The sequence below is a fragment of the Marmota monax genome, unplaced genomic scaffold, assembly GCF_021218885.2.
Source record: "Marmota monax isolate L192 unplaced genomic scaffold, Marmota_monax_Labrador192_F-V1.1 WCK01_AAM20220418_F8-fsc00391, whole genome shotgun sequence".
NCBI classification, from domain to species: domain Eukaryota; kingdom Metazoa; phylum Chordata; class Mammalia; order Rodentia; family Sciuridae; genus Marmota; species Marmota monax.
Window position 1 is genome coordinate 466,369 of NW_026694470.1, and position 15,724 is coordinate 482,092.

At 34.6% G+C, this 15,724-nt stretch overlaps 1 long non-coding RNA gene across 4 annotated transcripts in view; it reads left to right on the top strand.

Moving 5' to 3' along the window:
• Window positions 1-15,724, top strand: part of LOC124075522 (uncharacterized) — a 105,636-nt gene that overhangs the window by 36,638 nt on the left and 53,274 nt on the right. For all 4 annotated transcript variants that reach the window (XR_009224398.1, XR_009224397.1, XR_009224399.1 and 1 more), the window contains 2 exons: window positions 4,266-4,450; window positions 5,985-6,114. This is a non-coding gene — a long non-coding RNA (uncharacterized LOC124075522). The remainder of the gene's footprint in view (window positions 1-4,265; window positions 4,451-5,984; window positions 6,115-15,724) is intronic.

The window sequence follows — 15,724 nt, forward strand, 5'->3', positions numbered from 1 at the left end:
AAAGAACTTACTTTACTGGATTCCTGAGCCATTTTATATTCAAGAGAATAACTCATTAGAAACATTTAATTAGGGCTGTGTTGTAACTCTACCACAGAGTGAAGTGTAAGGCCTTAGGTTTAATCCCCAGCAACACACACACACACACACACACATACACACACACACAATGGATTTTGGGGAAAAAAAAGAATCATTTAAATAGCCATAATAGTGAATAGGAAGCAAATAATTAAGGGAAGAATCAAGAAATAAGCTTCCTTCAATCATATATAAGATTATTTGTATGTGTGTGCATATATATACACACACATACACATAATATATATATCTTATGTGTTTATATAATATATATGTACATACATACTATATATATATATATATATATATATATATATATATATATTCATATATACTTCCTTCACATAGTAATTTATTCATTCATCTACATATTCAAAAATCTCTGAGTTCCACCCATCATGCATAGTTGCTATAGATATAGACCTTAATATTACCCACTGGGAGGAGGTCACCTTGTGTTCAAGGAGATAAACACAGGAATTGATAATAATAATAACTACTATTATTATTATAAAGATACACATCAGATATCATGGTTACACAAAGGGAAGTAGAAAACGGTTCCACAGAGATGATAGCTGAGATGATATAAAGGTGTTTGCAAATCAATGAAAGGATGGATAGTAAGGAGTTGAGCAGAGAAGGAAGGCCATTGCTGATAAGAGGATGCTCAGTGGACACAAACTTAAAGCTAAGAACCGGCTAATGTTTCTGGGAAGAGCAGGTGATGCAATCACACATATACTCAATAAATATTGTTGACTACTGGTTTCCAGGAACTCTTTTAGATGTCAGACTCTTAAGATTATAAGATTATGTTAGCATTTCTTCAGAAATTTACCATCTATACCTTTTATAAGATTATCACAATTTGTAGCATTTCCCAGATGCTAAGGTGTCTCTGCCAGCTTTCACTTATGATTTACAGCACAGGGTTGGAAACACATATCAACTCGAAAGCTTTATAATAGCTGAGCTTGCATTTGAGCCTACTTAAAGCACTTTTCAAGTGAAAAATCAGGATATCTCCAAGTAATCCCCCATTTTAGACAGTTCATTCAGGGGAAATCCAAGAGATTTTTATAGCATCCAAAACCAACAACCATAAACTCCATCTTTGTATAGCTGGCTCTTGCTGTGGTAACAAATTGCCCATTTAGTGATATTAAACAAAACAAGTTTCTTATTTTTAATTCTGTGGGTCATACATTTAAAATACATTTCACTGAGCTTAAATAAAGTATTATCAGGTCTGTGTTTCTTTCTGAAGGATCTGAAAATGAAAAGAATCAGTTTTCTTAACTTGTTTAATAAGTTAATTTCTAAAGATCACTCAATTTCCGTGGTTCATAATCCCTTCCTTTAATCTCACCACCCTCCTCCTTCCATTATTTCCTTTCATTTCTCTGATTCTCCTACCTCCTTCATATAAACTCTTTTGAATATATTAACTATAATTTTAACTATAAAATTAGTTCAGAATAATTCTAATCTCATAATTTTTAACTTAATCATATCTGCAAAGGTTCTTTAACCATGTAGGATAACATATTCACAAAGTCTGAGAATTCAGATAAGGACATGGTGTGGCTATTATTTAGCTCATTATATAATCTGTCAAATGGCTCACAAAAATTCATATCCATCTCACAGACAAAAATAAATTTATGACATTCCAAACGTCTCAACTTATTATAGCATCAACTCTAAGTCTAAAATCTCATCTTAATTTCAGTTGAAAAGCCTCAAATCTCATCACCTAAATAAAATAAATCAGATATAGAAGTTACTCTGGATGAATCTTCCTGAGGCAAAATTCCTCTTCATCGTTAGACCTATGAAAATAAGTTATATCCAAAACACAAATCAGTAACTACTATAGGATACCATATATAGATATTCTCATTTGAAAAGGAGAAATTGGAAGGGGAAACAGAGTTCTCAGCAATCTTTAAGACCTAACAGGGAAAACTTTATAAGATTTTAAAACCTGGAACAACACTCAGTGACTCAAAGCTCTTCTTCTGGGCCCAAGGAGATTCCTGCAGGGACCTTGGCTTTGTCCTCTGAGGAAAGACTTATTTTGTTAGCAAGGCATGAAGGGCAGTGCATGATTGTGGCTGAGTAGTTTCATTATCCTGTATCCCGGCCTATGGGAAGCAGCCTTTTCTCATTTCAACCTTTCTCTGATCCTTTCAGTGCAAGCTGTCTGTTTCTGCTGTTACAGCATTGCCAAAGCATTCTGGATCTTCTGTATATTTTATAGAAATTTATTCCATTAGTCAAGAGGCTCCTCCACAGATCTTTCTAAATATGATGGGCACAATATGTTTTTGTGCCTTTCCCACTTTCTAAAGTTTGAGTTTATTCCTTGTTGTGTGGCCCATTTATCTTCAAAGCCAAGGATGGATGGCTGAAACTTTATCATACTTTTTTTTTTGCCATTGACTCCATCATCATAACTTCCATGACTCTGACTCTCCTGACTTCATCTTCCATTTGTAAAGACACTTGTGATTACACTGGGCTCACCCAGATAATCCTGCTTCATATCCATCATTTAAGATCAGTTGACTGACAACTTTAATTTCATCTGCATCCTTAATCCATATTGATAGGTGACATATATATTTTATTTCTATTTGGCACATTGTTTATCAGTTTAAAGCTCTAGACAAGTATTGAAATACAATGGAATTCCTGTATTGGGAAGATCTGTTGCTGATAAATTTTGCACATAATAAATACATATGTGCACACACTGAGTGATATATAAATATATAAAAATAATGTCAGCTTTGTGAAAATTGTAAATCAACATACTGCAACACAATACAGTATTATCTCAACACAAAACACTATAGCCTCTGCTTTGTGTTTATTCAAGAAAGTAAATCCTTCCTATTGGGATTCTCATTTACTGCTGGTAGGAGTACACACCAGTGTAGTCATTACTGAGGCTAAATTGTTGGTGCCTGAACAAATTTAGTGTAACTAGAGCCTATGAAAATAGAAGTTTTCCTCCAAGGACATAAACCAAATAAGTTATCACTTTAATTTACAAAGGCCTTGTGCAAAGGATATTTCTTCCAGTTCTATTTATGGGGCTAGGAGCTGGAAGCAACTTGGGTTGTTAGTGTAGAATGGATAGATAAAAATATGATAAACAAAAATGCTTGTTAGAAAGAACTATAAAGAAATTAAAAATAATGATCTTTTAGGTGTAAATAAAATGGGGGAGTCAAAAATACTGACAAGGGAAACTCATTGTTATAAAGTTTAATTACATAAATATGAATATATATTCAAAACAATGCAACAACACATATAAAAGATTCACATCAAATACATTAACATGATTGTTTATTAAACAAGGCATATGTCTCAGCATCTGAGACACCCAAATACTGAAAATTCAAGAGTGATGGGAACAAAGGGAAATGAGAAAAGAGTAAGAAGATCAGTAAAGAATTCTTAAGCAGGGAGATTTGAGAATTGTGAAAAATGAAAACAATTTCAGGTGAATTCAAATGGATTAGCAAAAACTGATATGAAGAAGAATCTACAAACATTTTTTTTTTTTTTGTAAAGGGACAGGCAAATACTTTAGGCTTTGTGGATTTTGTTTTTTATTAAAAATTCTATGTTGTATGAAAGCATACCTATAAAGCATGTGACTGTGATTCTAAAAAACTTTATTTACAGAGAATATTTGAATTTCACATAAATTTCATGTTATAAAACATTTTTTATACTTAAAAAAGAGTATAAAGATCTAATTCCATTGTTCCTACAAAAAAAGAAGTTGGGCCATATGCACATTGTTTGCTATAATTTTCCAATCTGTGTAATAGGAAGAAGAAAGTGCTAGGCATCCATCAGTTTGTCTAGAATATCAGCTTCTTTTTGGATAAAAATATTTACTCAGTAATTATGATGGTATTGTTGCAGAAACCTTAATAACTTTAATTAAAAATTATTCTTGGAGATTATTAGGCTTAATACAATAAAAATATTTGGTAATATATGCAAATTAATACATTGTAATTTCTCCTACTCTTTTTCTATGTTATTTGTAAAAATTAAACATGGGATACTTTTTTGATAAATAGGCTCCAGGATATAGAAATCTTTTGTTTTTTCAACTGTTTGTGTATCACAGTTTTTGTTTACATTTTTTCCAGGAACTGGGCCATGGGAGCATATTATAAATCATTTTCCAGCAACAGAAAAAAAAAAAAACCCAATAATTTAGACCAAAACTTTGTTTTTATGTCCAGTATGCATGCTGTTCCAGTACCACTTTGGCTAATTCCCAACCTTTCAAGGAGAAAAATGTATCCATGGATGGTAATTGAGTAGACTGAAAGTAAGTATATGTCATGTTCCAACAAATTAGTACACTTTAACATTCCCTCAAATAAGTGACGGAAAATGTTACCCATAATCTTGTATGTACGGAAATAAATGTAGATATGTTCAACTTTAATGCAAAATACTTTTTTGAAGTTGAAGAAAACTAGGTCATTATCAAGTTTGTTCAGATGCCAGTTTACCTTATAATTCTATACAAGCTCTACTTTTGTTCATTACAGACTCCAACAACCTCAACTAGTTGCTTATGCATGAGGTTGAATATTCACATATTCACCATGTTGTGAAGTCGACAACTTTAAGAGTTCAGGATGGACTAGGTGTTTGTGACTCAGGAATCTCGAGTTCATAGAAAGCTATTACTTCTATAATCCCAATTGAGAAACAGTAGTGTGTTTGTAAACACACACACACACACACACATAGATGCATGTAAACACACACATACATAAACATGTACACAACTGTGTATATATTAGTAGATATAAATTACTTGAAGAATATGTTATACAAAATTTGGGGTTGTGGTTTCTTTGAAGGTTCATGGATATTTCAGAGATTCCTGAAATCATCTTAAAAAATCGAGAGACCATAGTTTTTCTTAAATTCTAAAATGTGCAAGAATAACGACTGACCTTTTCCTCATCTACTTCAAAAACAAACCCCCCCCCAAACCACTTACACACACCAAAAAAGAAAAAAAGAAAGGAAGGATGAAAAAGGGATTATAGTCTTCAATTTGAGATACTCTTAGAGATACTCTAATTCTCTTAAATCCAAATATGAGCTAAGCTAGATCATGAGAAAGCTACATCAGAAAACTACACCTACCACTTAATTCTGGCTCCACATATAATTTCTTTTTTAAAATTTTATTATTATTATTTTTTAAAATACATGACCACAGTGGAATGCATTACAATTCTTATTACACATATAGAACACAATTTTTTGTATCTCTGTATATAAAGTATGTTCACGTCAATTTATGCCATTATACATGTACTTTTCTTTTGCATTACAATTCTTAATACACATATATACCACATTTTTTCATATCTCTGTTTGCATATAAGGTATGTTGACACCCAATTCGAGTCTTCATACATGTACTTTGTATAATGACCATCACATTCCACCGTCCTTGCTAATCCCCTTCCCCCTTCCTTTCCCTCCCACCCCTCTTCCCTATCTAGAATTCTTCTATTTCTCCCATGTTCCTCCTCCCTACCCCCACTGTGAGTCAGCCTCCTTATATCAGACAGAACATTCAGCATTTTTTTTTTTTTTGGATTGGCTGACTTCACTTAGCATTATCTTCTCCAATGCCATCCATTTCTTAAACTAAAACTAAATTACTTTAGCATCTCTAAGAATATTTTTGCCTTGTTTACCTAGGATGATTTTCATGAATAAAAGTTCATGCACTCTTATTGGAATTGTTGTGGCAATTTTTTCTTTGTTCTGAATTTCAGGAATTGTTCTATTTCCTGTTCATCCTAAGAATCTGACTTTTTTTTTTCTTGAAGGATATTGTAAATGTTAATTTAAACATCCAGGGAGGACTCCCTCCGAAGAACAGAGCTCATCCCTGGAAAGAAGATTGAACTAAGGTCATACTTATCACATGAAGAAGACAGATGATGGTAGATAATCCAGGTACTCAATACTCAATTCTGAAGTTTCTTTTGTTCTTAACTGTGTGGCCAGGTACTCTCTTCTGAATGAAATAATTGCTTCCAGGGCTCATGTATACCTAATTATACTTATAGCAATAAGTATCCCCATACTTAACATCCAAAATATGGTGACACTAAATACAAATTCCTTAAATAGCAAGCTGTACCAAGAGAAGAAAAAATAAAATACAATTTTACAGTCTGTTAATTTTTGCTTCCTTCTATACTCTTTAGACTTTAGTTTTTTGAAAACATTATTTCTTCATTTAAAAAAATCTTTATAGGGTCTAAATAACTAACGGATAAATATTTTTTTTAAGTTCAGTCTTTGATTAACAAATGACTTTGTTGATCACATACTACATGCAATATTGACTGACATTTATTTTTCTAAAATATCTAATTCTACCCATGTTCAGTACACATGTCTGTAATCTGAGCAACTTGGGAGGCTAAGGTAGGAGGATTTCAAGTTCAAGGCTACTGTAGACAATTTAGCGAGATCTTGACAAAAAAAAAATTAAAATATATGACAATAAAAATCACTTAATTGAAAAAAAGTAAGCACAAATGGAAAATATAAAGCAATAAATTAAATAAAAAGTTCTGGGGATTTAGCTTAGTGGTAGAGGGCCTCTGGATTCAAACTCTAAAACCACTAAAATAAGATAAAACAAAATAAAATGAAAAGTCCAATTTAACTGTCTTTCTAACACATCTGAACAATGCTAACAAATCCTAAAAAGCGGGATCAATATAATGTTGCAAGAATATAATTGATTACGCCCATATTCCATTTGCCTATGATCTTATTTGAAAAGAAGGTTCATTCAATGAATCTCTTAGATGCTTTCTTTCCAAGAATTACACTGTTGTTGGAGATAAAATTTTGGTAAGTGCAAAATAAATGTAGTTTTTTTTTTCTTTTTTTCTTTTTGGGATGAAGTGCTGTTAGCTCTAGGAAGGATCACCATATGTGTGACACAGCTGGACCACTGAAAAAACAATTAGTGAAAGTGTGTCATGAAGACAAATTTGACCTGAAGAAAAAAAATCTCAGCTTTTGAAATTTGAAATGTGCTTTATATCTAATAATCAAAATGCCTTTAGGGGATTTTCTTTAATTTTTCTAAGAAACACAGCTTCCTTTGTTGGTAGGAATTGGTAAATATGCATTTGAGGAAGATTTTTAAAGTCTAAGACTACCTTCTGGGGTGATTATTAAAATGTGGAGTGGTTTCTTAGGCTGCCTACCCTGAAATATTTGCAAGGCATCAAGTTCAGTAATTTGCACAACATTATTTCATTTACTCCTCAAAACATAAGATGGACTTTTCTTTCAGGCTTCCAATATTAATAGACATTACTTTTTAGAGAAGTTGAGGTTACAGAAAAATTACCCAGTGAGTAAAGAGGGTTTCCATTTAAATCTTCTCTATTCAGCACACTCACACATTTGTTAAAATGAAATTAATTACATCTAGTACATTATTATTTACTAAAGTCTCTAGTTTACATTAAGCTTCACACTTCACATTGTACATTCTACAGGCTTTGACAAATGCGTAATGTCCTGTATCCATCATTCCAACAACATTCCCCACATGCTGCGTCTTCATCCCTCTACTCTTCACACCAACCCTTAGAATTCTCAGTTCTTTCCACTTACTGTAAGTTTTATATTTACCAGAATGTCATATAATTGGAATTTCATACTCTGCTGTCCTTTTATATTGGTTTCTTTCACTTATCATTTCTCTAATTTAGGATTCCTCTAGTACTGAGTATGGTGGCACATACCTATAATCCCAGTAATTGGGAGGTTGAGGCAGAAGAATTGCAAGTTTGAAGTCAGTCTCAGCAATTTAGTAAGACCCTGTCTCAAAATAAATTAAAAAAATAAGGATTTCTCTATGTGTTTCAGTAGCTTAAGGATTTACTTCCTTTCAGAGCTGAGTAATATTTCATTGGATGTACCATAGTCTTGCCAGTGACCCACGCAGATGAGATGAACTGCGTTTAAAAGAGCTGCATGCAACATTAAGCTAAGAAAATGGCAAAAAAGCACAGGGCACAGAAGTAATTTGCATACTGAGGGTAAGACAGCTCTTTGACCTCAAGGGCCAGCTCCCACACTAGAAAAGGAGCGCTGGAATGAGAGCATGCATATAGAATCTCTTCATTTTTATTTTTATTTTTATTTCTATTTTTAATGTAAATTTTTTATTTATATATGACAACAGAATGCATTACAATTTTTATTACATATATAGAGCATAAGTTTTCATATCTCTGGTTGTATACATAGTAAATTCACACCAATTTGTGTCTTCATACCTGTACTTTGGATAGTAATAATCATCACATTCCACCATCATTAATTACCCCATGCACCCTCCCTTCCCCTCCAACCCCTTTGACCTATGTAGAGTTTGTCTGTTCCTTCCATGCTTCTGCTCCCTATCCCACCATGAATCTCCTTATATCAAAGAAAACATTTGGCATTTGTTTTTTTTTTGTGATTGGCTATTTTCACTTAGCATAATCTTCTCTAACTCCATCCATTTACCTGCAAATGCCATGATTTTATTCTCTTTTATTGCTGAGTAATATTCCATTGTATATATATGCCACACTTTTTTTTTATCCATTCATCTATTGAAGGACATCTAGGTTGGCTCCACAGTTTAGTTATTGTGAATTGTGCTGCTATAAACATTGATGTGGCTGTGTCCCTGTAGTATGCTGTTTTTAAGTCCTTTGTGTATAGACCGAGGAGGGGAACAGCTGGGTCAAATGGTGGTTCCATTCCCAATTTTCCAAGAAATCTCCATACTGCTTTCCACATTGGCTGCACCGATTTGGATTTGCAGTCCCAGCAGCAGTGCATGAGTGTACCTTTTTCCCTACATGGTACCCAACACTTATTGTTGTTTGTATGCATGCATAATAGCTGCCATTCTGACTGGATTGAGATGAAACCCTAGAGTGGTTTTAATTTGCATTTCTGTAATTGAAAGTGATAATGAACATTTTTTTCATATATTTGTTGATTGTACATTATCTTCTGAGAAGTGTCTCTTCAGCCATTTATTGATTGGGTTATTTGTTTTTTTGGTGTTAGTTTTTTGAGTTCTTTACATATCCTAGAGATTAGTGCTCTATCTAATGTGTGAGGGATAAAGATTTGCTCCCAAGATGTAGGCTCTCAATTCACCTCACAGATTGTTTCTTTTGCTGAGAAGAAAGCTTTTTAGTTTGAGTCCATCCCATTTATTGATTCTTGATTTCAATTCTTGTGCCACAGGAGTCTTATTAAGAAAGTTGGAGCCTAATCCCACATGATGGAGATTAGGGCCTATTTTTTTTTTCTATTAGACACAGGGTCTCTTGTTGTATTCCTAAGTCCTTGATCCATTTTGAGTTGAGTTTTTTGCATGGTGAGAGATAGGGGTTTACAGAACCCTAAAGAAAGAAATCAAAGAAGACCTTAGAAGATGGAAAGATCTACCTTGCTCTTTAATAGGTAGAATTAATATTATCAAAATGACCATCCTACCAAAATCACTATACAGATTTAATGCAATTCTGATCAAAATTCCAGTGACATGCCTCATAGAAATAGAAAAAGCAATCATAAAATTGGAAAAATTTATCTGGAAAAATAAGAGACCCAGAATAGCTAAAACAATCCTTAGCAGGTGGCATCACTATACCAGCCCTTAAGCTATACTACAGAGCAATGGTAACAAAAACAGCATGGTATTGGCACCCAAACAGACTGGTAGACCAATGGTACAGAATAGAGGACACAGAGACTAAACCACAAAACTACAATTATCTACAAAGGTGCCAAGAACATGCACTGGAGAAAAAATATGTATGAAAAAAAAATGGTGCTAGTAAAACTGGATATCATTATGCAACAAAATAAAGTTAAACCCCTATCTCTCACCATACACAAAGAATTTCTATTTTTATAAGGGGACTAACAAAGAAGTTTGGATAGAATGTTCTTTGTCGGGGTTTTTAGTCCTCGTTCACTCCCATCCTGCAGGAGAGATAGGGAGAAAACACTCCAGCCAGGACAAGCCAAGAAAGGAAAGGGCCGACTGGCCGCCCACGGAATCAGCCCTCCCTCGCTGGAGGACAATCAGAGGCCTCAGGGAAACCAGTCAAAGCAGGATCTCAGTTTGTTGAGAAAACACACACAGCTAATATAAGGCACATGAGCCAATCAGGATAAAGGTCAGCAGGGTGAGGAGAGTTCATGTGTACACCCATTCTACAGGCAGTAAGGGGAGACACGAGCTGTCCACGAGGGTGGAGGGGTTCTGAGCCTATCCTAGAGGTGGTCTGATTTTTCATCACAACCCACGGTAATGCCTTCTGGCTGATTGCCATGCGCCATCTTAGCCATGTGCAGCTCCAAGACCAGGAAGAGAGCATCAGTCTGCAAGTTAGGTTTCCTTTTCTCCATCATAGGTTTCTATTTCTCTGATGTGACATGCCCTACAGTTCTTCACCAAATAAGGAAGGGGATAAGGTTTCAAAGGTGGAGTCTTGCTTCCTCATGTCTTGTGGTCAGCAGATTGATTGACATCTTGGCAAGTCACACCCATCTCAGGTGCTGTGTGGGATCTTAGGAAGAGCTTGAGGGGAAGGCACACCTGCATCATGCAATTTCTCCCTGACAGGAAGCCTGCAATGTCAGGCCTATCCCCTCATATGGCTATGATTTACAATAGGTCACATACAGAGCCCATGGATGGCTCGTGACACCACAGTATGCTTATCTATTAACTTATTAAAAGATGTCTTAATTACTTCTAACATGTGACAATTATGAGTAAAGCTGTTACAAACATTCATGGTATGAACCTAAGTTTTCAAATTATTTGGGTAAATACCTAGAATGTGATTGCCAGATTTTATGGTAAGCTTATGTTTAGCTTTATAAAAAAATTATCAACTTCTCTTCCAAAGTAGGGGTAGCCCTTTGCATTTTTTGCCAGCAATAAATAGGAATTTCTGTTTTTCTGCATCTTTGTAAGGATTGGTGTTGTCAGGTTTTGGATTTTAGCCGCGGAAATAGGTATGCAGTGATGTCACCTTATTGCTCAAGGAGATAAACCAGTGAGGGAGCTGAAATGAGAGCTTTGGAGCCAGTGTTCCTGGTACAGTAGTTTGTCCTGATACTTCCTAGCTGTGTGCTCTTAGGCAAGTTATTTAAAATCATTATGACTTTAGTTTCTTCATTTGTAAGTAGGTTTGGTGATATTAACTACTTCATAGGGTTACTGCATGAAAGAATAAATTGGTTTGTTTAAGATTCCTTAAAGCCAGGCGTGATGGCACTCGACTGTAATCCCAGTGGCTTGAGAGGCTGAGTCAGGATGATCATGTGTTCAAAGTCAGCCTCACCAATTTAGGAAGGCCCTAACCATCTTAATGACACCCTGTCTCTAAATAAAATATGAACAAAAGGGTTGTGGATGTGGTTCAGTGGTTAAGCACTCCTAGGTTCAATCCCTGGTACCAGGAAAAAAAAATTAAAAAAAGATTTCTTGAACTGTGTGTTGTGTCAGATGTATGCACGAATATTAATATTAATATTAAAATTAGAATATTAGCTGGCATGGTGTGGCTAATTTTTTAGATGAAAACAAAACATCCAAATGTATTGGTTTCGAAAGGAGTGCAACCAGGGTTTAAGTCCAGGTTTGTTTCTGAAGATATGTTCTTCCAGTATTCCATAAAACTTTTTAAGTTGAGAAAGACAGTGCTCCCATTCACCAAGCTTCATGGCCTATCCAGACAAGTGTGAAACAATTAAGTTATAGTTATGCATTTTCCAGAGCTCAAATTCCTAAATGAATGAAGCTGACAGAGTGTATCTTTGGGGCCGTCTATTTCTTTTTCCCTCCTATTCTGTGTCCCTCATATGTCCAAAACTCCATTTCTCTTTGCTCTCATCCTCCCTCTTCTGGTTAAGTGGAAAGTTTGATTGGCACCTAGTGTTCCATCTAATGCTACAACATGCACCAATTAAAATATCACTGAAGATCCTATATACAGTGTCTTGTATTATTACTGTTATTCTTCTGATTTAATTCTAAGAAGACTCATAAATTAATGCCACCCCTTTGCGTATCTTTTAAGCTTATTGATTCTAGGATAGTGTCAATAAGTTTAAAGGAATACATTTGTGTTGTATGCAGAAGACAGGCCTGGAAGTCTCAGTCAAAATCTCATTTCACTTTTAATCACACTGCACCTGTCACATCCCTCAGCATACATGGCACTTGAAACCTATGTTCGAATAAATGAATGGCATGTGGTCCAGGGCTGAGAACTCGAGAGCAATGTGTCAAATCGATCACATACACACATGTACACACACACACACACACACACACACACGCATGCACACACACAAAACAAAACGAAATGAAATTAAAAAAAAACAAAACAAAAACATAGAGGACTTTTCTTCCTGAACAGGAATATAGCAGAAAGGACCATTGGGTTGCTGGGATGCTCCTATCTGGGTGGCATGGGCAGTTTCTCTTAAACCTGGGCAGAATTATACAGAGCTTCTAGTGTGACAGGATAGGCTGTTTATCCTATCACATTGTCAGTGCTGAAACCATTTTTTAAATATTCTCAAAGTTTACTATTTTTATAGAATATTGATATTGCTTAAATATACTTCTATTTGTAAGTCATTATGCAGTTTCTTAATACAGCAAACATTAATTTGGAATAAATTAGACATCAGTTACCTATCATATGGGGCTCTGAGCCCATCATTTGTTGTTCTACTGCTGGTATTCTTTGAAATGAAAATCTCAACTTTGCAAAACAATTACCTGATTTATTTTAATTAGAAGTTTCTAAGTTCACTTTCAGCTTTGATTGGTGATTTGGAGTCATTGCATTATCAAATTATTTCAAAGTGTGATGAGATAATGTATACATATAAATAGTTTGCTTACAAGCTATTTGTGTCTAAAAAGACGCAATATCCTATGTTCTGTAGTATTTACACTTATGTGTGTTTGCACTGACATGTGATTTCTTTATTTTACTGTCCTTATTCCCAACTGTGGTTTTTATTGCTATTACAATATTGTTCATGATGATCCCCTTTAACTTATCTTTAATTATTTCAAAATGTTTTGGTTTCAGAATAAAATGTAAAAATGCTACAGTAAAGAAACCAAATAAATAATTTCTATACTATCATATTCTATCCTATTTAACCATGTGATTAGTTTTCTCAGGAGAATGTTTTTGAATGTAAAGTTTAAAGTCTTGGTCATTATAAGAGATTAATCCTTTAGAAAACGCTTTTAGCATTTGTTACAGAAAGTGTTTGTTTGAAATACAGCCTCATCACACATGGGTCTTTGGTGCAGTCATCATGGAATTTGCTAAATAGGAGCTGATGTTATTATTCCTGTGATTAAATTTGCCATAACTTGCTTCTGTGGAGAAAAAAAAGAAACATGCAGTGGGACAGATGTTAAAAATCTAACAGCTTCATAGCATTGTTGTGGCTCTCAAGGAAGACAATGTATGTGAGAGTTCTTTTTATACTGTCTTAAACTACACAAATGTTAAGTTTCTCTCTTTTACCCTTTCAAGTATTTGGCCCTCTTCCAAAACTTTAAACTTTCCTTCTTAATATTGCATTACTCGATTTAATATTAAACAGTTGTCAGAACTACAGGTTTAATTAGTACAGATAATTTGCTCTAAATTGTGGTTGTTTACCAAATATGCATTTTCTTTGGACTCTTTGGCATCCCAGAAAAAGATACCACCCACCCTCTTTCCTTCTTATTTCATCCTCCTTGATTAGAGATTAATGGAGCCATGGATGTTGGATTCTGTCCAAAACTGTGGCCTGCTAAGTGCCCCATTCTGCTGAATTAAACATATCAAATTAGGCTAGTGCAGGTGTTTAGGAAGGAATGAAGAGCGCACATTCCACCTTGACTAATATATTTTTTCCAGTTGGCCCTGGGCCATCACACCACTTGTTATTCCTGTGGCATTTGTTATAAGCATCTCTTGCTGGTCACTGAGTTCTGTAGGCTTCAGGTCCTTTAATCATGCCTTTTCCGTGGTTTCTACTCCTCTGAAGGCCATGTCACAAAAGTGACTTTTTGAGAATTAGTATATAGATGAACACAAACTCATCAGTCACTAAGTCTCTTTCTTTTGTCTATTTGGATTTTTACCTTATTCTAAGCACTCGACAAGTTGATAGAATAAGTGCAGGCTCAGTGGCATATCTGGAAGAAAGATGTAGATGTATATATAGAATGTATATGTAGATGTATATATAGAAGTGCACAATGATGTGATATAGACAAAAGACCTTGACAATGTAATCCAATCTGAGCTGAATTAATGTTCTAGTGGAAGTGGTAGTATCTGAGGAGACATTAGATATGCAGACAAGCATAAAGATAGAACAATATCAGTAAAGGCCTCTCTCTCCAATACTCAAGTCACTTTATAACACCTCATTTCTTGTCTGACATCTTTAGGTATGCTCTCCCTAATTCTCTTTAGCAAATTTTCCTACTTGTCTAAATTGTCGCACATGATGGCTGCCTTCACATACAACAGTTTCTCCACATCACAATTGTTTATAAAGTTTGGGCTATTTGAATAGATGGATAGTCAATGGCTCACCTATGTTTTTCCTGGGATGTTAGAAGCCTTCCATTACAGAAGCTGAGATTTCATTATGTGGAAAGTCCCCTTAGCGTGATCCACTTGAAAATATTTTATCCCTTGTCCTAGAAGTTCCAGATCTTCTTGCAAATGTCCCAGTGAAATATTTTCTGTTCGAAATTAAACATTTCTTGCTTATTCTTCTCTAATAGCCTGAAGGATTTAAGCCTTTCTCTCACTTAACCTGACATTGTTTCATGTCAGTCAAAGAGCTGTGTCCTAAATTTCTTTCACTACTCAGATTTCTACTGCACATAACAGTTAAGTGCTGATCCTCCATCCTGAGTGTGTCCCAGCTACTCTGCTTTGTTGCATACAGAGTGTTCTCTTTCTATGGCTTTCAGTATTGATAATTTTCCCCCACTTATGCTGTAGTACAGTATATCAACTATTTGGGTTTTACATGGGAATATAACAGAATTTCACCTGGGGTTGTAGACATGGAGCTAAATTAAATAACTTTAGAGACAGTTAAATCAATTTCATAATTGAAAGACATTCCTCAACACTATTGAATATCAGAGAGTACAAACTCAAGAAGACATTATGTACAGTCCTTATAACAGTGAATTATCAATACGATAGTCAATTAATATTAATTGAATTAATGAATAAAGTTCAAGCAAACCAATCAATTAGTTATTTATCCAAGTAGGCTAAGCATAGATGGAAAGGCTAATTAAAACAAGCAGATTAAAAGGTAAAATTATAAGAAAATAAATAATCTTTAAAAAGTGGATAGAAAGCAATTTCTGGAAAAATTCTTCAAGTCTCAGAGCTCAGCTAAATATATAATTTACAGGTTTTTCATGAGGTTAAAGGGAGGACTTTAATAGACT